This window comes from Anomaloglossus baeobatrachus, chromosome 1 (assembly GCF_048569485.1).
Source record: "Anomaloglossus baeobatrachus isolate aAnoBae1 chromosome 1, aAnoBae1.hap1, whole genome shotgun sequence".
NCBI classification, from domain to species: Eukaryota; Metazoa; Chordata; class Amphibia; order Anura; family Aromobatidae; genus Anomaloglossus; species Anomaloglossus baeobatrachus.
Window position 1 is genome coordinate 66,520,959 of NC_134353.1, and position 21,122 is coordinate 66,542,080.

Genomic DNA, 21,122 nt, shown 5'->3' on the forward strand with positions numbered 1-21,122 from the left:
CAAGCGGCCAGAAATGCTCAGTGGCGGAACTGTACCCAACTTCAGATAGCGGCCGCGGGCGGGTACTGCACATCTGCCTTCTATTGATCTGAATGGGAGGTGGATGTGCAGTACCCAGCAGCAGCCACTATCAGAAGAAGGGGCAGCTCCAGAACTGAGTATTTTCGGCTGCCGGGACTGAGAACAGCTGATCGAAGGGGGCGCAGGGTGTCGGACCTCAGCCGATCAGACATTGATAACCTATTCTAAGGCGGGCTTTGCACATTACGACATCGCAAGCCGATGCTGTGATGTCGAGCGTGATAGTCCCCGCCCCGGTCGCAGGTACGATATCTTGTGATAGCTGGCGTAGCGAACATTATCGCTACGCCAGCGTCACATGCACTCACCTGCCGTGCGACGTCGCTCTGGCCGGCGACCCGCCTCTTTCCTAAGGGGGCGGGTCGGGCGGCGTCGTAGCAACGTCACACGGCAGGCGGCCAATAGCGGCGGGGGGGCGGAGATGAGCGGGATGTAAACATACCGCCCACCTCTGTCCTTCGCATTGCAGCCGGGACGCAGGTAGGAGATGTTCCTCGCTCCTGCGGCTTCTCACCCAGTGATGTGTTCTGCCGCAGGAACGAGGAACTACATCGTACCTGTCTCTGCAGCAGCATTATGGAAATGTCGGAGAACACACCGATGATACGATAACGACGCTTTTGCGCTCATTAATCGTATCATCTAGGATTTACACACAACGACATCGCAATTGACGCCGGATGTGCGTCACTTTCGATTTGACCCCCACCGACATCGCACCTGCGATGTCGTAGTGTGCAAAGCCGCCCTAAGACAAGGCCATCAATGTAAAAAGTAGTGGACAACTTCTTCAAAAGATGATGAGAAGAAACACAACATTTCATGTAACCCTAAAGTTTAGAAAGAGGATACTAATCTTAAACACTTAGAGATGTCAATCTTTTTCTCCTTTTCCATTCAAGAGCTATAACCTTTTTTCCCATTGACAGATTTGTGGGAATTTTTTTGCAAAACGAGTTGTAGTTTTTAATTACACCAATTTACTGTATAATGTACTTGAAGGGAATTTTGTTTACTTACCGTAAATTCCTTTTCTTCTAGCTCCTATTGGGAGACCCAGACAATTGGGTGTATAGCTTCTGCCTCCGGAGGCCACACAAAGTATTACACTTTAAAAAGTGTAACCCCTCCCCTCTGCTATACACCCTCCCGTGCATCACGGGCTCATCAGTTTTGGTGCCAAAGCAGGAAGGAGGAAACTTATAAATTGGTCTAAGGTAAATTCAATCCGAAGGATGTTTGGACAACTGAAACCATGACCCAAAAGAACAATTCAACATGAACAACATGTGTACACAAAAGAACAACAGCCCGAAGGGAACAGGGGCGGGTGCTGGGTCTCCCAATAGGAGCTAGAAGAAAAGGAATTTACGGTAAATAAACAAAATTCCCTTCTTCTTTGTCGCTCCATTGGGAGACCCAGACAATTGGGATGTCCAAAAGCAATCCCTGGGTGGGTAAAAGAATACCTCGATAAAAAGAGCCGAAAAACGGCCCCCTCTTACAGGTGGGCAACTGCCGCCTGAAGGAGTCGCCTACCTAGGCTGGCATCTGCCGAATCATCGGCATGCACCTGATAGTGTTTCGTGAAAGTGTGCAGACTCGACCAGGTAGCCGCCTGACACACCTGCTGAGCCGTAGCCTGGTGTCGCAATGCCCAGGAAGCACCGACGGCTCTGGTAGAATGGGCTTTCAGCCCTGCAGGAATCGGAAGCCCAAAAGAACGGTAGGCTTCAAGAATCGGTTCCTTGATCCACCGAGCCAAGGTTGACTTGAAAACCTGAAGTCCCTTACTCTGGCCCGCGATAAAGACAAGAGCGCATCGGACCGGCGCAGGGGCGCCGTGCGAGAAATGTAGAGCCGGAGTGCTCTCACCAGATCTAATAATGCAAATCCTTTTCACATTGGTGAACTGGATGCGGACCCAAAGAGAGTAAGAAGATATCCTGTTTGAGATGAAACGGGGATACCTTAGGGAGAAAGTCCGGAACCGGACGTAGAACCACCTTATCCTGGTGAGACACCAGGAAGGGGGCTTTGCCTGACAGCGCTGCTAGCTCAGACACTTTTGAGTGATGTGACTGCCACTAGGAAGGCTACCTTTTGCGAAAGGCGAGATAGAGAGATCCCGCATCGGCTCGAAAAGTGACTTCTGAAGAGTCGTCAGCACCCTGTTAAGATCCGAGGGTGCTAACGGACGCTTGTAAGGTGGGACTATGTGGCCAACCCCCTGCAGGAACGTGCGGACCTGCGGAAGCCTGGCTAGACGCTTTTGAAAAAACACGGAAAGCGCCGATACTTGTCCCTTGAGAGAGCCGAGAGACAAGCCCTTGTCCATTCCAGATTGAAGGAAAGAAGAAAAGTGGGAAAGGCAAACGGCCAGGGAGTAAAACCCTGAGTCAGAGCACCAGGATAAGAAGATCCTCCAAGTCCTGTGATAGATCTTGGCGGACGTTGGTTTCCAGGCCTGTCTCATGATAACAGCAGCTGCTGCTGACTAAAATGGGAGCATGAGTGCATGTGTGCCTCCTTCAACACAAAGCATAAAACTGATGAGCCCGTGATGCACGGGAGGGTGTATAGCAGAGGGGAGGGGTTACACTTTTTAAAGTGTAATACTTTGTGTGGCCTCCGGAGGCAGAAGCTATACACCCAATTGTCTGGGTCTCCCAATGGAGCGACAAAGAAAAGGAATTTACGGTAAGTAAACAAAATTCCCTTCTTCTTTGTCGCTCCATTGGGAGACCCAGACAATTGGGACGTCCAAAAGCAGTCCCTGGGTGGGTAAAAGACTACCTCAATAAAAGAGAGCCGAAAACGACCCCTTCCTACAGGTGGGCAACCGCCGCCTGAAGGACTCGCCTACCTAGACTGGCATCTGCCGAAGCATAGGTATGCACTTGATAGTGTTTTGTGAAGGTGTGCAGACTAGACCAGGTAGCTGCCTGACACACCTGCTGAGCCGTAGCCCGGTGTCGCAATGCCCAGGACGCACCCACGGCTCTGGTAGAATGGGCTTTCAGCCCCGAAGGAAGAGGAAGCCCCGAAGAACGGTAGGCTTCAAGAATCGGTTCCTTGATCCACCGAGCCAAAGTTGACTTGGAAGCCTGCGAACCCTTACGCTGGCCAGCGACAAGGACAAAGAGCGCATCTGAACGGCGCAGGGGCGCCGTGCGAGACACGTAGAGCCGGAGTGCTCTCACTAGATCTAATGAATGCAAATCCTTTTCACACTGGTGAACTGGATGAGGGCAAAAGGACGGTAAGGAGATATCCTGATTGAGATGAAAAGGAGATACCACCTTAGGGAGAAACTCCGGGACAGGACGCAGAACCACCTTATCCTGGTGAAAAACCAGGAAAGGGGATTTGCATGACAGCGCTGCAAGCTCCGACACTCTTCAGAGTGAGGTAATTGCCACAAGAAATGCCACCTTCTGCGAAAGACGTGATAAAGAGACATCCCTCAGCGGCTCGAAAGTTAGTTTTTGAAGAGCCATTAACACCCTGTTAAGGTCCCAGGGTTCCAGCGCTCTGTGATCTTGAGACCGTGCCATGAAGGCCGGGACCTTGTTGTTGTGCCGTGACGCCATGAGATCGACGTCCGGCGTTCCCCAGCGGCGACAGATCTCTCGAAACACGTCTGGGTGAAGAGACCATTCCCCCGCATCCATGCCCTGACGACTGAGAAAATCTGCTTCCCAGTTTTCTACGCCCGGGATGTGAACTGCGGAGATGGTGGAGGCTGTGGCTTCCGCCCACAGCAGAATCCGCCGGACTTCCTGGAAGGCTTGACGGCTGCGCGTGCCTCCCTGGTGGTTGATGTACGCGACGGCCGTGGCGTTGTCCGACTGTATGCGGATCTGCCTGCCCTCCAGCCACCGATGGAACGCCTTTAGGGCTAGATACACTGCCCTTATCTCCAGAACATTGATCTGAAGAGAAGACTATCGGAGTCCAGGTTCCCTGAGCCCTGTGGTGGAGAAAAACCGCTCCCCACCCTGACAGGCTCGCGTCCGTGGTGACCACAGCCCAGGTTGGGGGTAGGAAGGATTTTCCCTGCGATAGAGAAGTGGGAAGAAGCCACCACTGAAGAGAGGTTTTGGCTGCAAGGGAAAGAGAGACGTTCCTGTCGAGGGACGTCGACCTCCTGTCCCATTTGCGGAGAATGTCCCATTGGAGTGGGCGCAGATGGAACTGCGCGAAGGGCACTGCCTCCATTGCTGCCACCATCTTCCCCAGGAAGTGCATGAGGCGCCTCAAGGGGTGTGACTGACCCCGAAGAAGAGATTGCACCCCTGTCTGCAGCGAAAGCTGTTTGTCCAGCGGTAGCTTGACTACCGCTGAGTGAGTATGAAACTCCATCCCGAGGTACGTCAGTGATTGGGTCGGTGTCAACTTGGACTTTGGGAAGTTGATGAGCCACCCGAACTGCTGGAGAGTCGCCAGAGCGACGGTCAGGCTTTGTTGACACGCCACCCGGGAGGGTGCCCTGACTAGGAGATCGTCTAAGTAAGGGACCACCGAGTGGCCCCGAGAGTGCAGGACCGCCACAACGGATGCCATGACCTTGGTGAAGACCCGTGGGGCTGTCGCCAGGCCGAAAGGCAGTGCCACGAACTGAAGGTGTTCATCCCCGATGGCGAAACGCAGGAAGCGTTGATGTTCGGGTGCGATCGGCACATGGAGATAAGCATCCTTGATGTCGATTGATGCTAGGAAGTCTCCTTATGACATCGAAGAGATGACCGAGCGGAGAGATTCCATCCGAAACCTTCTGGTGCTCACATGCCTGTTGAGCAGTTTGAGGTCCAGAACGGGACGGAATGATCCGTCCTTCTTTGGCACCACGAACAAGTTGGAGTAGAAGCCGTGACCATGTTCCTGAGGGGGAACGGGAATCACCACTCCTTCTGTCTTCAGAACGCCCACAGCCTGAAAAAGTGCGCCGGCCCGAGATGGGGGCGGAGATGTTCTGAAGAAACGAGTCGGAGGACGAGAGCTGAACTCTATCCTGTAACCGTGAGACAGAATGTCTCTCACCCATCGGTCTTGGACATGTGGCCACCAGGCGTCGCAAAAGCGGGAGAGCCTGCCACCGACCGAGGATGCGGTTCGGGGAGGCCGAAAGTCATGAGGAGGCCGCCTTGGAGGCAGTGCCTCCGGCGGTTTTTTGGGGGCGTGACTTACACCGCCACGCATAGGAGTTCCTCTGGCCTTTCTCTGGCCTGTTGTACGAGGAGGATTGGGACTTGGCTGAGGGCCGAAAGGACCGAAACCTCGGTTGTATTTTCCGTTGCTGAGGTCTCTTCGGTTTGGACTGGGGTAAGGACGAGTCCTTTCCCTTGGATTCCTTAATAATTTCATCCAATCGTTCGCCAAACAATCGGTCGCCAGAAAACGGCAAACCGGTTAAGAACTTCTTGGAAGCAGAGTCTGCCTTCCATTCGCGTAGCCACATGGCCCTGCGGACTGCCACCGAATTAGCGGATGCTACCGCTGTACGGCTAGCAGAGTCCAGGACGGCGTTCATGGCGTAGGACGAAAAAGCCGACGCCTGAGAAGTCAAAGACGCAACCTGCGGAGCAGAATTACGTGTGACCGCATTAATCTCAGACAGACAAGCTGAGATAGCTTGGAGTGCCCACACGGCTGCAAAGGCCGGGGCAAAAGACGCGCCTGTGGCTTCATAGATGGATTTCACCAGGAGCTCTATCTGCCTGTCAGTGGCATCCTTGAGCGATGAGCCATCTGCAACTGATACTACAGATCTAGCCGCCAGTCTAGAGACTGGAGGATCCACCTTGGGACATTGAGCCCAACCCTTAACTACTTCAGAGGGGAAGGGGTAACGTGTGTCATTAAGGCGCTTAGTAAAGAGCTTGTCCGGAAATGCTCTGTGCTTCTGGACAGCATCTCTGAAGTTAGAGTGATCGAAAAACGCACTCCGTGTACGTTTGGGAAACCTAAACTGGTGTTTCTCCTGCTGCGAAGCCGACTCTTCTATAGGTGGAGGTGGGGGAGAAAGATCTAGCACCTGGTTGATGGACGATATAAGATCATTTACTAAGGCGTCCCCCTCAGGTGTATCAAGATTGAGGGCAACGTCGGGGTCAGAGCCCTGAGCTGCGACGTCCGCCTCGTCCTCCAGAGAGTCCTCAAGCTGAGACCCCGAGCAGCGTGAGGAAGTCGGGGAAGATTCCCAGCGAGCCCGCTTAGCCGGTCTGGGACTGTGGTCCGTGCAGGAGTCCTCCACGTGAGACCTAGGGGCCACCCCGGGAGAACGCTGCGGCGCAGACCGAGAGGGGCCTGGAGGCGATGATCCAACAGTGCCCGGGGCCTGTGTAAGGACCGGTCTGGACTGCAAGGCTTCTAGTAGCTTGGCAGACCATTTGTCCATAGACTGAGCCATGGATTGTGAAAGCGACTCAGAGAGTTTCCCAGCAAAAACTGCAAACTCTGTCCCTGCCGCCTGGACAGTGGAAGCAGGAGGGTCTGCCTGAGCCGAGGGGCCCACTAGTGACCGAGGCTCCGGCTGAGCAAGTGCAACAGGGGTCGAGCATTGCTCACAGTGAGGGTAGGTGGAACCCGCAGGTAACATAGCCCCACAAGAGGTACAGGTTGCAGAAGAAGGGAATTTTGTTTACTTACCGTAAATTCCTTTTCTTCTAGCTCCAATTGGGAGACCCAGACAATTGGGTGTATAGCTACTGCCTCCGGAGGCCGCACAAAGTACTACACTTAAAAGTGTAAGGCCCCTCCCCTTCTGGCTATACACCCCCCCGTGGGATCACGGGTTCCTCAGTTTTAGTGCAAAAGCAAGAAGGAGGAAAGCCAATAACTGTTTCAAAAACAAATTCAATCCGATAAACAACATCGGAGAACTGAACTTATTAACATGAACAACATGTGCACCCGAAAAACAAAATCCCTAAGAAAAAACAGGGCGGGTGCTGGGTCTCCCAATTGGAGCTAGAAGAAAAGGAATTTACGGTAAGTAAACAAAATTCCCTTCTTCTTTGTCGCTCCTAATTGGGAGACCCAGACAATTGGGACGTCCAAAAGCAGTCCCTGGGTGGGTAAAAGAATACCTCGTGATAGGGCTGTCAAGCAGACCTTTCCTACAGGTGGGCCACCGCCGCCTGAAGGACTTGTCTACCTAGGCCGGCATCCGCCGAAGCGAAGGTATGCACCTGATAATGTTTGGTAAAAGTGTGCAGACTCGACCAGGTAGCCGCCTGGCACACCTGCTGAGCCGTAGCCTGATGCCGTAATGCCCAGGACGCACCCACGGCTCTGGTAGAATGGGCCTTCAGTCCAGATGGAATCGGAAGCCCAGCAGAACGGTAGGTGTGAAGAATTGGTTCCTTGATCCACCGCGCAAGGGTGGATTTGGAAGCTTGCGACCCTTTACGCTGACCAGCGACCAGGATAAAGAGTGCATCCGAGCGGCGCAGGGGCGCCGTGCGGGAAATGTAGATCCTGAGTGCTCTCACCAGGTCCAACAAATGCAAACCCTTTTCGAATTGGTGAACTGGATGCGGACACAAAGACGGTAAAGTGATATCCTGATTGAGATGAAAGGAAGATACCACCTTGGGAAGAAACTCTGGAATTGGACGCAGAACTACCTTGTCCTGGTGAAACACCAGGAAGGGAGATTTGCAAGATAACGCCGCCAGCTCGGACACTCTCCGAAGAGACGTGACCGCCACTAGAAAAGCCACTTTCTGTGAAAGCCGAGAAAAGGAAATCTCCTTCATAGGCTCGAAAGGCGGCTTCTGGAGAGCAATTAGAACCTTGTTCAGATCCCAGGGCTCCAACGGCCGCTTGTAAGGAGGGACGATATGACAGACTCCTTGCAGGAACGTGCGTACCTTAGGAAGTCGCGCTAGGCGTTTCTGAAAAAATACGGATAGCGCGGAGACTTGACCTTTAAGGGAGCTAAGCGACAAACCTTTTTCCAACCCAGACTGCAGGAAGGAAAGAAAAATAGGCAATGCAAATGGCCAGGGAGAAACTCCCTGGGCAGAGCACCAAGATAGGAATATCTTCCACGTCCTGTGGTAGATCTTGGCGGAGGATGGTTTCCTAGCCTGTCTCATGGTGGCAACCACCTCATGAGATAAACCTGAGGCCCCTAGGATCCAGGACTCAATGGCCACACAGTCAGGTTCAGGGCCGCAGAATTCAGATGGAAAAACGGCCCTTGAGACAGCAAGTCTGGACGGTCTGGTAGCGCCCACGGTTGGCCTACCGTGAGGTGCCACAGATCCGGGTACCACGACCTCCTTGGCCAGTCTGGAGCGACGAGAATGGCGCGGCGGCAGTCGGACCTGATCTTTCGGAGCACTCTGGGCAACAGTGCCAGAGGTGGGAACACATAAGGTAGCCGGAACTGTGACCAATCTTGAACTAAGGCGTCTGCCGCCCAAGCTCGGTGATCGTGAGATCGTGCCATGAAAACCGGGACCTTGTTGTTGTGTCGTGACGCCATCAGGTCGACGTCCGGCATCCCCCAGCGGCGACAGATCTCCTGAAACACGTCCGGGTGAAGGGACCATTCCCCTGCGTCCATGCCCTGGCGACTGAGAAAATCTGCTTCCCAGTTTTCCACGCCTGGGATGTGAACTGCGGATATGGTGGATGCGGTGTCTTCCACCCACGACAGAATCCGCCTTACTACCTGGAAGGCTTGCCGACTGCGTGTTCCCCCTTGGTGGTTGATGTACGCTACCGCCGTGGAATTGTCCGACTGAATTCGGATCTGCTTGCCTTCCAGCCACTGTTGGAAGGCTTGCAGGGCAAGATAGACTGCTCTGATTTCCAGAACATTGATCTGAAGGGTGGACTCTTTCCGAGTCCACGTACCCTGAGCCCTGTGGTGAAGAAACACTGCTCCCCACCCTGATAGGCTCGCATCTGTCGTGACTACCGCCCAGGATGGGGGTAGGAACGACCTTCCTTTTGACAAAGAGGTGGGAAGAAGCCACCACCGGAGAGAATCCTTGGCTGTCTGAGAGAGGGAAACATCCCTGTCGAGGGACGTCGACTTCCCGTCCCATTGGCGGAGAATGTCCCATTGTAGAGGGCGCAGATGAAACTGCGCGAAAGGGACTGCTTCCATTGCTGTCACCATTTTCCCTAGGAAATGCATGAGGCGCCTCAAGGTGTGCGACTGGCCCTGAAGGAGAGATTGCACCCCTGTCTGCAGCGAGCACTGCTTGTCCAGTGGAAGTTTCACTATCGCTGAGAGAGTATGAAACTCCATGCCAAGATATGTTAGTGATTGGGTCGGGGTTAGATTTGACTTTGCAAAGTTGACAATCCACCCGAAACTCTGGAGAGTCTTCAGTGCCACGTTCAAACTGTGTTGGCATGCCTCTTGAGAGGGTGCCTTGATAAGTAGATCGTCCAAATACGGAATCACAGAGTGACCCTGCGAGTGCAGGACTGCTACTACTGCAGCCATGACCTTGGTGAAGACCCGAGGGGCTGTCGCCAGCCCGAAAGGTAGCGCTACGAACTGCAGGTGTTCGCTTCCTAGAACGAAGCGTAGAAAACGCTGATGCTCTGGCGCAATCGGCACGTGGAGATAAGCATCCTTGATGTCTATTGATGCTAGGAAATCTCCTTGAGACATTGAGGCGATGACGGAGCGGAGAGATTCCATCCGGAACCTCCTGGTTTTTACGTGTTTGTTGAGCAACTTTAGATCCAGGACGGGACGAAACGACCCGTCCTTCTTTGGCACCACAAACAAATTGGAGTAAAAACCGTGACCTTGTTCCTGAAGAGGAACGGAAGTCACCACTTCTTCCGCCTTTAGAGCGGCCACCGCCTGCAGCAGAGCATCGGCCCGGTCGGGCGGTGGAGAAGTTCTGAAGAAACGAGTTGGAGGACGAGAGCTGAACTCTATCCTGTACCCGTGAGACAGAATGTCTCTCACCCAACGGTCTTTGACCTGTGACAGCCAAATGTCGCCAAAGCGGGAGAGCCTGCCACCGACCGAGGATGCGGAAAGAGGAGACTGAGAGTCATGAGGAAGCCGTCTTGGTGACGGTTCTTCCTGCTGTCTTTTTTGGGCGTGATGGAGTCCGCCAAGAATCTGAGCCTCTCTGATCCTTTTGAGTCCTCTTAGACGAGGAGAATTGGGACCTGCCTGAGCCTCGAAAGGACCGAAAACCAGACTGACCCCTCCTTTGTTGGGGTTTGTTTTGTCTGTGTTGAGGTAAGGATGAATCCTTACCCTTGGAGTGTTTAATGATTTCATCCAAACGCTCACCAAACAATCGGTCACGAGAAAAAGGCAAACTGGTTAAGCACTTCTTGGAAGCAGAATCTGCCTTCCATTCCCTCAACCACAAGGCTCTGCGTAAAACTACGGAGTTGGCTGACGCCACCGCCGTACGGCTCGTAGAGTCTAGGACAGCATTAATCGCGTAAGATGCGAATGCAGACATCTGAGAGGTCAATGGTGCCACCTGCGGAGCAGATGTACGTGTGACAGTGTCGACTTGTGTAAGCCCAGCTGAAATAGCTTGGAGTGCCCATACGGCTGCGAATGCTGGCGCCAACGACGCTCCAATAGCTTCATAGATGGATTTCAACCAGAGCTCCATCTGTCTGTCAGTGGCATCTTTAAGTGCCGCTCCATCTTCCACTGCAACTAAGGATCTAGCTGCAAGCCTGGAGATTGGAGGGTCCACCTTGGGACACTGGGTCCAGCCCTTGACCACGTCAGGGGGAAAAGGATAGCGTGCATCTTTAAGCCGTTTGGAAAACCGCTTATCGGGATAAGCGTGGTGTTTCTGGATTGCGTCTCTAAAGTCAGAGTGGTCCAGAAAAGAGCTTAATTTACGCTTGGGATATCTGAAATGGAATTTCTCATGCTGTGAAGCTGACTCCTCCTCAGGAGGAGCTGGCGGAGAAATATCTAACATCTTATTGATGGACGCGATAAGATCATTCACTATGGCGTCACCATCCGGTGTATCCAGATTGAGAGCGGTCCCAGGATCAGAATCTTGATCAGTTACATCCGCCTCATCACCCATAGATTCATCCCGCTGGGATCCTGACCAGTGAGACGAAGTTGAGGGCCCCTCATAGCGAGCCCGCTTAGGCTGTCTGGGACTGTCGTCCGAGTCAGAGCCGTCACCCTGGGGTGCATGTGACACCCCTGGAGCCCGGAAGTGTTCCAGTTGAGGGGGACCAGGGAGCAATGATTCAACAGTGTCCGTGGTCTGAGTTACTGGTCTAGACTGCAATGTTTCAAGAATCTTAGACATTGTCATAGACAATCTATCAGCAAAAGCTGCAAACTCCGTTCCTGTCACCTGGACAGCATTCACAGGTGGTACACCCTGGGTCACGTCTAGCAGAGGCCCCGGCTGAGCAAGTGCTGCAGGGGCCGAGCACTGCACACAATGGGGGTCAGTGGAACCTGCCGGTAGAGTAGCCCCACATGCGGTACAGGCAGCATATAAAGTCTGTGCCTTGGCACCCTTGCGTTTAACGGACGACATGCTGTTGCCTCCTTGCAATCTAGGAGGGTATATAGCCGAGAATCACCAGCGACCGTACAGTGAAAAGTATTTGCAAACACAAAATACCAAGTACACAACGGCACAAGTGGAGGTGAGCCCTTGAGGGCTGCTTACCGCCCGCTGAAAAGCGGGTATGAGGTCGTAGAATCCCGTGTCTGGGTCTCCCAGGCTCCCCTCTCCAGCTCAGCGTGCAGACAGGAATGGCTGCCGGCGTCCTGTGAAGAGGGGCGGACCGTGGGCGTGCCACAAACAAAGTGCGGGAAACTGCGTCCTACTGTGCCTGGTGTGAGGGCTGGAGTATGTAAAACAGACTCCAGCCCTCAGCGCTGATGCTCTGTACGGCGTCCCGCCCTCCTCCTGACTGGCAGGTGCGGAGGCGGGAACGAGACGAACTAAGCCGCAAAAGCCGGGGACTGTAGTAATAAGCGCGGCCGTGATATATGCACGGCCAGCGCGGAAGTCCCCGGCGCACCACAAGTCCCAGCCGCGTCGCAGTGTGACTGACCCCAGCGGCCGGCGCGACCGTTCGCCCTAAGTCTACCCACTCAGCCAAGCTGTAGTGAGGAAATGGCACAAGCGCAGCAGCGCTGATGTCCCCGGCGCACTAACACACCCAGCCATGCTGCGGTGTGCGCGCGGTATGCACGGGGACACAGAGTACCTTGACGGAGCAGGGTCTGTCCCTGACGATACTCAGCTCCATATCCAGCGGCTTCTCCAGGGGCTGCGGATGGAGCACGGTCTCAGTGCCTGGAGACCGGTAAAGTCCCACTTCACCCGGAACCCTAATGGGGATGGGGAAGGAATCAGCATGTGGGCTCCAGCCTCCGTACCCGCAATGGGTACCTCAACCTTAACAAACACCGCCGACAGAAAGTGGGGTGAGAAGGGAGCATGCTGGGGGCCCTGTATGGGCCCTCTTTTCTTCCATCCGACATAGTCAGCAGCTGCTGCTGACTAAACAGTGGAGCTATGCGTGCGTGTCTGACCTCCTTCGCACAAAGCAAAAAACTGAGGAACCCGTGATCCCACGGGGGGGTGTATAGCCAGAAGGGGAGGGGCCTTACACTTTTAAGTGTAGTACTTTGTGCGGCCTCCGGAGGCAGTAGCTATACACCCAATTGTCTGGGTCTCCCAATTAGGAGCGACAAAGAAAAACCCTTTGCCTTAGCGCCCTTGCTCCTTGTGGACGACATGCTGTTGTCTCCTAGGAGAGTGATCACTGAGGGTATATAGCCAAAAGTAAACAACCCGGCCGAACAGAGAAAATGTATACGAATATATATATATATATATACACTCCGGCACCCTAAGGGGACCAGCACCGGGTGACCGGTGTGGCTTACCGACCGCCCAAAGCGGAGTGTGTGTCCACCAGATTCCCTGCCTTAGGTCTCCCAGAGCTGCAGAGCTCGTTCCTGAAAATCCTCCACCGGCAGAATGTGTGTAAAAATGGCTGCCGGAGCTCTCAGGGGAGGAGGGAGCCGTGGGCGGCGACTAGTAAAGTGCGGGAATCTGGGGCCCACAGTAATCAGTGAGGGGGGGGGGGAGGAAACCTAAAGTCTGCTCCAGCCCTCACTGCCGACGTCAGGTCGACCGTCCCGCCCTTACCCCTGACTGGCAGGCCCGGGGGCGGGAGTTATGGTACTAGGCCGCAATGAAGCCGGGGACTAAATTTAATACCGCGGCCGACAAACAGGCTCGGTCGGCGCGGAAGTCCCGGTCTTCACAAACCAGCAGCTGCTGCAGCGTCTGTGAAACAAGCGCTCCATGCACAGTCCCCATGGGGACACAGAGTACCTTTAGATGCAGGGCCCTGTCCCTGAGGATACATAGACTCCTGTCCGTCAGATTCCCACAGGGGCTGCGGAGGGAGTTCGGTCCCAGTAAATGGATGACCGGTCAGAATCCCACTTCTCCCAGAGCCTCTAAGGGATGGTGAAGGAAAACGGCATGTGGCTCCAACCTCTGTACCCGCAATGGGTACCTCAACCTTAACAGCACCGCCGACGTAGTGGGGTGAGAAGGGAGCATGCCGGGGGCCCTGTGGGGGCCCTCTTTTCTTCCAACCGATAAAATCAGCAGCTGCTGCTGACTAAAATGGGAATGCATGAGTGGATGTGTGCCTCCTTCCACACAAAGCATAAAACTGAGGAGCCCGTGATCCACGGGAGGGTGTATAGGCAGAGGGAGGGGTTACACTTTTTCAGTGTAATACTTTGTGTGGCCTCCGGAGGCAGAAGCTATACACCCAATTGTCTGGGTCTCCCAATGGAGCGACAAAGAAAAGAAATTTAAAAATGGACTTGGAAGAAAAACACAGGGTACGTACATCAGCTGTAAAGAAGGGAATTTTGTTTACTTACCGTAAATTCCTTTTCTTCTAGCTCCTATTGGGAGACCCAGACAATTGGGTGTATAGCTTCTGCCTCCGGAGGCCACACAAAGTATTACACTTTAAAAAGTGTAACCCCTGCCATCTGCCTATACACCCTCCCGTGGACCACGGGCTCCTCAGTTTTGGTGCCAAAGCAGGAAGGAGGAAACTTATAAATTGGTCTAGGGTAAATGCAATCCGAAGGATGTTCGGAGAACTGCAAACCATGAACCAAAAGAACAATTCAACATGAACAACATGTGTACACACAAGAACAACCAGCCCGAAGGGTACAGGGGCGGGTGCTGGGTCTCCCAATAGGAGCTAGAAGAAGAAGGGAATTTTGTTACTTACCGTAAATTCCTTTTCTTCTAGCTCCAATTGGGAGACCCAGACGATTGGGTGTATAGCTACTGCCTCCGGAGGCCACACAAAGCATTACACTAAAAAGTGTAAGGCCCCTCCCCTTCTGGCTATACACCCCCCGTGGGATCACGGGCGTGCTCAGTTTTAGTGCTAAAGCAAGAAGGAGGAAAGCCAATAACTGGTTTAAACAAATTCAATCCGAAGTAACATCGGAGAACTGAAAACCGTTCAACATGAACAACATGTGTACCCGAACAACCAAAAATCCCGAAGGAAACAGGGCGGGTGCTGGGTCTCCCAATTGGAGCTAGAAGAAAAGGAATTTACGGTAAGTAACAAAATTCCCTTCTTCTTCGGCGCTCCATTGGGAGACCCAGACGATTGGGACGTCCAAAAGCAGTCCCTGGGTGGGTAAATTAATACCTCATGTTAGAGCTGTAAAACAGCCCTTCCCTACAAGGAGGCAACCGCCGCCTGCAGGACTCTTCTACCTAAGCTGGCATCCGCCTAAGCTTAGGTATGCACCTGACAATGCTTGGTGAAAGTGTGCAGACTCGACCAGGTAGCTGCCTGGCACACCTGCTGAGCCGTAGCCTGGTGCCGTAATGCCTAGGGCGCACCCACGGCTCTGGTAGAATGGGCTTTCAGCCCTGATGGAACCGGAAGCCCAGCAGAACAGTAGGCTTCAAGAATTGGTTCCTTGATCCATCGAGCCAGGGTGGATTTGGAAGCCTGCGACTCTTTACGCTGATTAGCGACAAGCACAGAGAGTGCATCCGAGCGGCGCAGAGGCGCCGTGCGGGAAATGTAGATTCTGAGTGCTCTCACCAGATCCAACAAATGCAAATCCATTTCATATCGATGAAATGGATGAGGCAAAAGGAAGGTAAGGAGATATCCTGATTGAGATGAAAGGGGGATACCACCTTAGGGAGAACTCCGGAATCGGGCGCAGCACTGCCTTGCCTTGGTGAAACACCAGGAAGGAAGCTTTTGGATGACAGCGCTGCTAGCTCGGACACTCTCCTAAGAGACGTGACCGCTACCAGAAAGGCCTCTTTCTGGGAAAGTCGAGAGAGTGAAACATCTCTCAGAGGCTCGAAGGGCGGCTTCTGGAGAGCAATTAGTACCCTGTTCAGATCCCATGGGTCCAACGGCCGTTTGTACAGAGGGACAATGTGACAAACCTCCTGCAGGAACGTGTGTACCTGAGGAAGTGGTGCTAGGCGCTTCTGAAGAATACAGATAGCGCTGAGACTTGTCCTTTAAGGGAGCCGAGTGACAACCTTTTTCCAAACCAGATTGCAGGAAGGAAGAAAAAGTAGGGAATGCAAATGGGCAGGGAGACACTCCCTGAGCAGAGCATTAAGAGAAGAATATCCTCCACATCCTGTGGTAGATCTTGGCAGACGTCGGTTTTCTAGTCTGTCTCATGGTGGCAATGACGTCCTGAGATAATCCTGAAGACGCTAGGATTCAGGACTGAAAGGCCATACCGTCAGGTTCAGGGCCGTAGAATTCAGATGGAAAAAAACGGCCCTTGGGACAGTAAGTCTGGCCGGGCTGGTAGTGCCCACGGTTGGCAGACCGTGAGATGCCACAGATCCGGGGACTACGACCTCCTCGGCCAGTCTGTGGCGATGAGGATGGCGCGGCGGCAAACGGACCTGATGTTGCGTAGCCCTCTGGGCAGCAGTGTCAGAGGGGGAAACACATAGGTAGCTGGAACTGCGACCAAACCTGAACTAAGGCGTCTGCCGCCAGAGCTCTTTGATCGTGATACCGCGCCATGAAAATCGGAACCTTGTTGTTGTGCCGAGACGCTATTAGGTCGACGTTCAGCATCCCCCAGCGTTGACAGATTTCCTGAAAACCGTCCGGGTGAAGATACCCTTCCCCTGCGTCCATACCCTGGCAACTGAGGAAGTCTGCTTCCCAGTTTTCTGCGCCCGGGATGTGAACTGCGGATATGGTGGATGCTCTGTCTTCCACCCCCATCAGACTCCGCCGGACTTCCTGGGAGGCTTGCCGACTGCGTGTTCCGCCTTGGTGGTAGATGTATGCCACCGCTGTGGAGTTGTCCGACTGAATTCGGATGTGTGTGCTTTCCAGCCACGGCTGGAAGGCTTGCAGGGCAAGATACACTGCCCAGATTTCCAGAACATTGATTTGAAGGATGGACTCCTCTGAAGAGAGTCCTTGACCGTCTGAGAAGGGGGACGTTCCTTCTAGGGACGTCGACTTCCCATCCCATTGGCAAAGAATGCCACATTGGAGTGGACGCAGATGAAACTGCGCGAAAGTGACTGCCTCTGCATGAGGCGTGTTAAGGGGTGTGACTGGCCGTGAAGGAGAGACTGCACCCCCGTCTGTAGTGAACGCTGTTTGTCCAGCGGAAGCTTCACTATCGCTGAGGGAGCGTGACACTCCATGCCCAGATATGTCAGCGATTGGGTCGGTGTCAGATTTAACCTTGAGAAGTTGATGATCCACCCGAAACTCTGGAGAGTCTCCAGCGCTACGCTCAGGCTGTGTTGGCATGCCTCTTGAGAGGGTGCCTTGACAAGTCGACCGTCCAAGGAAGGATCACCGAGTGACCCTGAGAGTGCAGGACTGCTCCCACTGCTGCCCTGAACTTGGTGAAAACCCGTAGGGCTGTCGCCAGACCGAAGGGCAGGGTTACGAACTGAAGATGCTCGTCTTCAATAACGAAACGTAGCAAACGTTGTTGCTCTGGAGCAATCGGCACGTGGAGATAAGCATCCTGATGTCTATTGATGCTAGGAAATCTCCTTGAGACATTGAGGCAATGACGGAGCGGAGGGATGCCATCCGGAACCGCCTGGCCTTCACGTGCTTGTTGAGCAGTTTTAGGTCCCCCACAATCAGATTGGAGGAAAAACCGTGTCTTGTTCCTGAAGAGGAACAGGAATTACCACTCCTTCTGCCTGCAGAAGAGCATCGGCTCGGTGGGTAGGTGGGGAAGTTCTGAAGAATCGAGCCGGAGGACGAGAACAGAACTCTATCCTGTACACGTGAGACACAATGTCTCTCACCCACCGGTCTGTGACCTGTGGCAGCTAAATGTCGCCAAGGCGAGAGAGTCTGCCACCAACCGCGGATGCGGAGAGAGAGAGCTTAAAGTCATGAGGAGACCGCCTTGGAAGCGGTTCCTCTGGCTGCCTTCCTTGGGCGTGATTGAGCCCGCCTGGAATCTGAGCCCCTCTGAGCCTTTTGAGCCCTTTTGGACTAGGACAATTTGGACCTGCCCGAGCCTGGGAAGGACCGAAACCTCGACTGTCTCTCTCGGACAGCATTAATAGGGTAAGTCGCAATGCAGACATTGCGAGGATAAGGACGCTACCTGCGGCACAGATGTACCTGTGCTCCAGACCAGCTGCGCAAGACCAGCTGACATAGCTTAGAGTGCCCATACGGCTGCGAATGCCGGAGCAACCGACACGCCGATAGCTTCATAGACAGATTTCAACCAGAGGTCCATCTGTCTGTCAATGGCATCTTTAAGTGAAGTCCCATCTCCACTGCAACTATGGATCTAGCCGCAAGCCTGGAGATTGGGGGATCCACCTTTGGACCCTGGGTCCAGCGCCTGACCACGTCAGGGGGAAAGGGATAACATGTATCCTTAATACATTTGGAGAAACGCTTATCTGGTAAGCGTGGTGATTCTGAACTGCTTCTCTGAAGTCAGCGTGGCCAGAAAAGTACTCAATGTACGCTTGAGATACTGAAATGGGATTTCTCCTGCTGGGAAGCTGACTCCTCCACTGAAGGAGCTGGGGGAGAGATATCCAACATGCCATTGCTGGACGCTATAAGATCATTCACCATGGCGTCACCATCCGGTGTATCCGGATTGAGAGCGGTGTCAGGATCAAAGTCCTGATCAGCTACGTCTGCCTCATCATACAAAGAGTCCTCTGCTGTGACCCTGACTAGTGATGAGGCCGAGTGCCGCTCCCAGCGAGCTCGCTTAGGCTGTCTGGGACTGTCGTCCGTGTCAGAGCCTTCACCCTGGAATGCCTGGGACCCCCCCGGAGCACTGATTTTGTTCCAAATGAGGGTGGCCAGGGAGCAGTGATCAAGATTGCCCATGGCCTGTCTGGACTGCAAGTCACTATCCCATGACAATCTATCAGCCGAAACTGCAACACCGTCCCTGTCCATGGACAGGGTTCACAGGTGGTTCCTTTGGCCACCTCTAGTAGAGACCCCGGCTGACCAAGTGCTACAGGGGAGCATTGCACACAACGGGGGTCAGTGGAACCTGCCGGTGGAACAGTATCACATGCAGTAAAAGCAGCATAGAAAGCCTGTGTTGCTTTTTTGCTGCTGTAGTCTAGCCATCTAGGAGCATATAGCCGAGAATAGCGACCGTACAGTGCAATGTATAGCATACAAGCATAAAGTACAAATGAGCACTTCAGCACATGCAATATGAGCAGCTTAGAAAGCCTGTGCCTTGGCACCCTTGCTTTTTTGCTGCTGTAGACTAGCCATCTAGGAGAATATCGCCAAGAATAGCGACCGTACAGTGCAATGTATAGCATACAAGCATAAGTACAAATGAACACTTCAGCACATGCAATACAAGCAGCCTAGAAAAACTGTGCCTTAGCACCTTTGCTTTTTTGCTGCTGTAGTCCAGCCATTCTAGGAGAATATAGCCAAGAATAGCGACCGTACAGTGCAATGTATAGCATACAAGCATAAGTACAAATGAACACTTCAGCACATGCAATACAAGCAGCATAGAAAGCCTGTGCCTTAGCACCCTTGCTTTTTTGCTGCTGTTGTCTCGCCATCTAAGAGGGCATATAGCCAAAAATAGCGACCTACAGTGCAGTGTAAGCATAAAATACAAATGGACACAACGGTATTTAGTGGGGTCAGCACTTCAGGTGCTGTTTACCGCCCGCCTATAGGCGGGTGTGTGGTCGCCAGAGTCCTGTGACTGGTTGCCCAGAGCTTGTCTCCGTTCTCCAGCTCGGACTGCAGGAATGGCTGCCGGCGTCCTTCTCCAGCTCGTGTGACGAGGGGCGGGCCGTGGGCGTGCCCCAGGCAAGAGCGGGAAACCGGCGTCCCACTGTGTCCAGTGAAGGGGGCTGGAGAATGCAAAGCAGACTCCAGCCCTCGGCGCTGACTGTCTGTACAGCGTCCCGCCTCTCCCCTGACTGGCAGGGCTGGGGGCGGGAACGAAACGAAAACTAGGCCGCAAAGCCGGGGACTCGAGTAATAAGCGCGGCCGTCCTATGTGCACGGCCAGCGCGGAGTCCCCGGCGCACCACAAGTCCCAGCCGCGCCACAGTGTAAAAACACCCAGCAGCGGCCCGGCGCAGCAGTTCCCAATACATAAATTCACACAGCAAAGCTGCCGTGAATAATAGCACGAGCGCTCCGCGCTGTTGTCCCCGGCGCACTAGCACTCCCAGCAATGCTGGTGTGTGTGTGCGCGATGTGTACGGGGACACAGAGTACCTTAATGTAGCAGGGTCCTGTCCCTGACGATACTCAGCTCCATATCCAGCAGGTTCTCTGGGTCTGTGGATGGAGCCCGGTCTCAGTGCCTGGAGACCTGTAAGATCCCACTTCACCCAGAGCCCTGAGGGGGGATGGGGAAGGAAAACAGCATGTGGGCTCCAGCCTCCGTACCCGCAATGGGTACCTCAACCTTAACAAACACCCGACAAAAGTGGGGTGAGAAGGGAGCATGCTGGGGGCCCCATATGGGCCCACTTTTCTTCCATCCGACATAGTCAGCAGCTGCTGCTGACTAAAAACAGTGGAGCTATGCGTGGATGTCTGACCTCCTTCGCACAAAGCTTGAAAACTGAGCAAGCCCGTGATCCCACGGGGGGTGTATAGCCAGAAGGGGAGGGGCCTTACACTTTTTAGTGTAATGCTTTGTGTGGCCTCCGGAGGCAGTAGCTATACACCCAATCGTCTGGGTCTCCCAATGGAGCGCCGAAGAAAAGGAATTTACGGTAAGTAAACAAAATTCCCTTCTTCTTTGTCGCTCCATTGGGAGACCCAGACAATTGGGACGTCCAAAAGCAGTCCCTGGGTGGGTAAAAGAATACCTCAATAAAAAGAGCCGAAAAACGGCCCCCTCTTACAGGTGGGCAACCGCCGCCTGAAGGACTCGCCTACCTAGACTGGCGTCTGCCGAAGCATAGGCATGCACTTGATAGTGTTTCGTGAAAGTGTGCAGACTAGACCACGTAGCTGCCTGACACACCTGCTGAGCCGTAGCCCGGTGCCGCAATGCCCAGGACGCACCCACGGCTCTGGTAGAATGGGCTTTCAGCCCTGAAGGAAGCGGAAGCCCAGAAGAACGGTAGGCTTCGAGAATCGGTTCCTTGATCCACCGAACCAAGGTTGACTTGGAAGCCTGCGAGCCCTTACGCTGGCCAGCGACAAGGACAAAAAGCGCATCTGAACGACGCAGGGGCGCCGTGCGAGACATGTAGAGCCGGAGTGCTCTCACAAGATCCAAAGAGTGCAAATCCCTTTCACACTGGTGAATTGGATTAGGGCAAAATGAAGGTAAGGAGATATCCTGATTGAGATGAAAAGGGGATACCACCTTAGGGAGAAATTCCGGGACCGGACGCAGAACCACCTTATCCTGGTGAAACACCAGGAAGGGGGCTTTGCATGACAGTGCTGCTAGCTCAGACACTCTCCGAAGTGATGTGACTGCCACTAGGAAGGCCACCTTCTGCGAA

General features: G+C 53.7%; 1 protein-coding gene across 1 annotated transcript in view; it reads right to left on the minus strand.

Annotated features, from left to right (window-relative positions):
- The window catches only part of NOP14 (NOP14 nucleolar protein), a 123,494-nt gene that overhangs the window by 43,650 nt on the left and 58,722 nt on the right, over positions 1 to 21,122 (minus strand). The window lies entirely within an intron of this gene.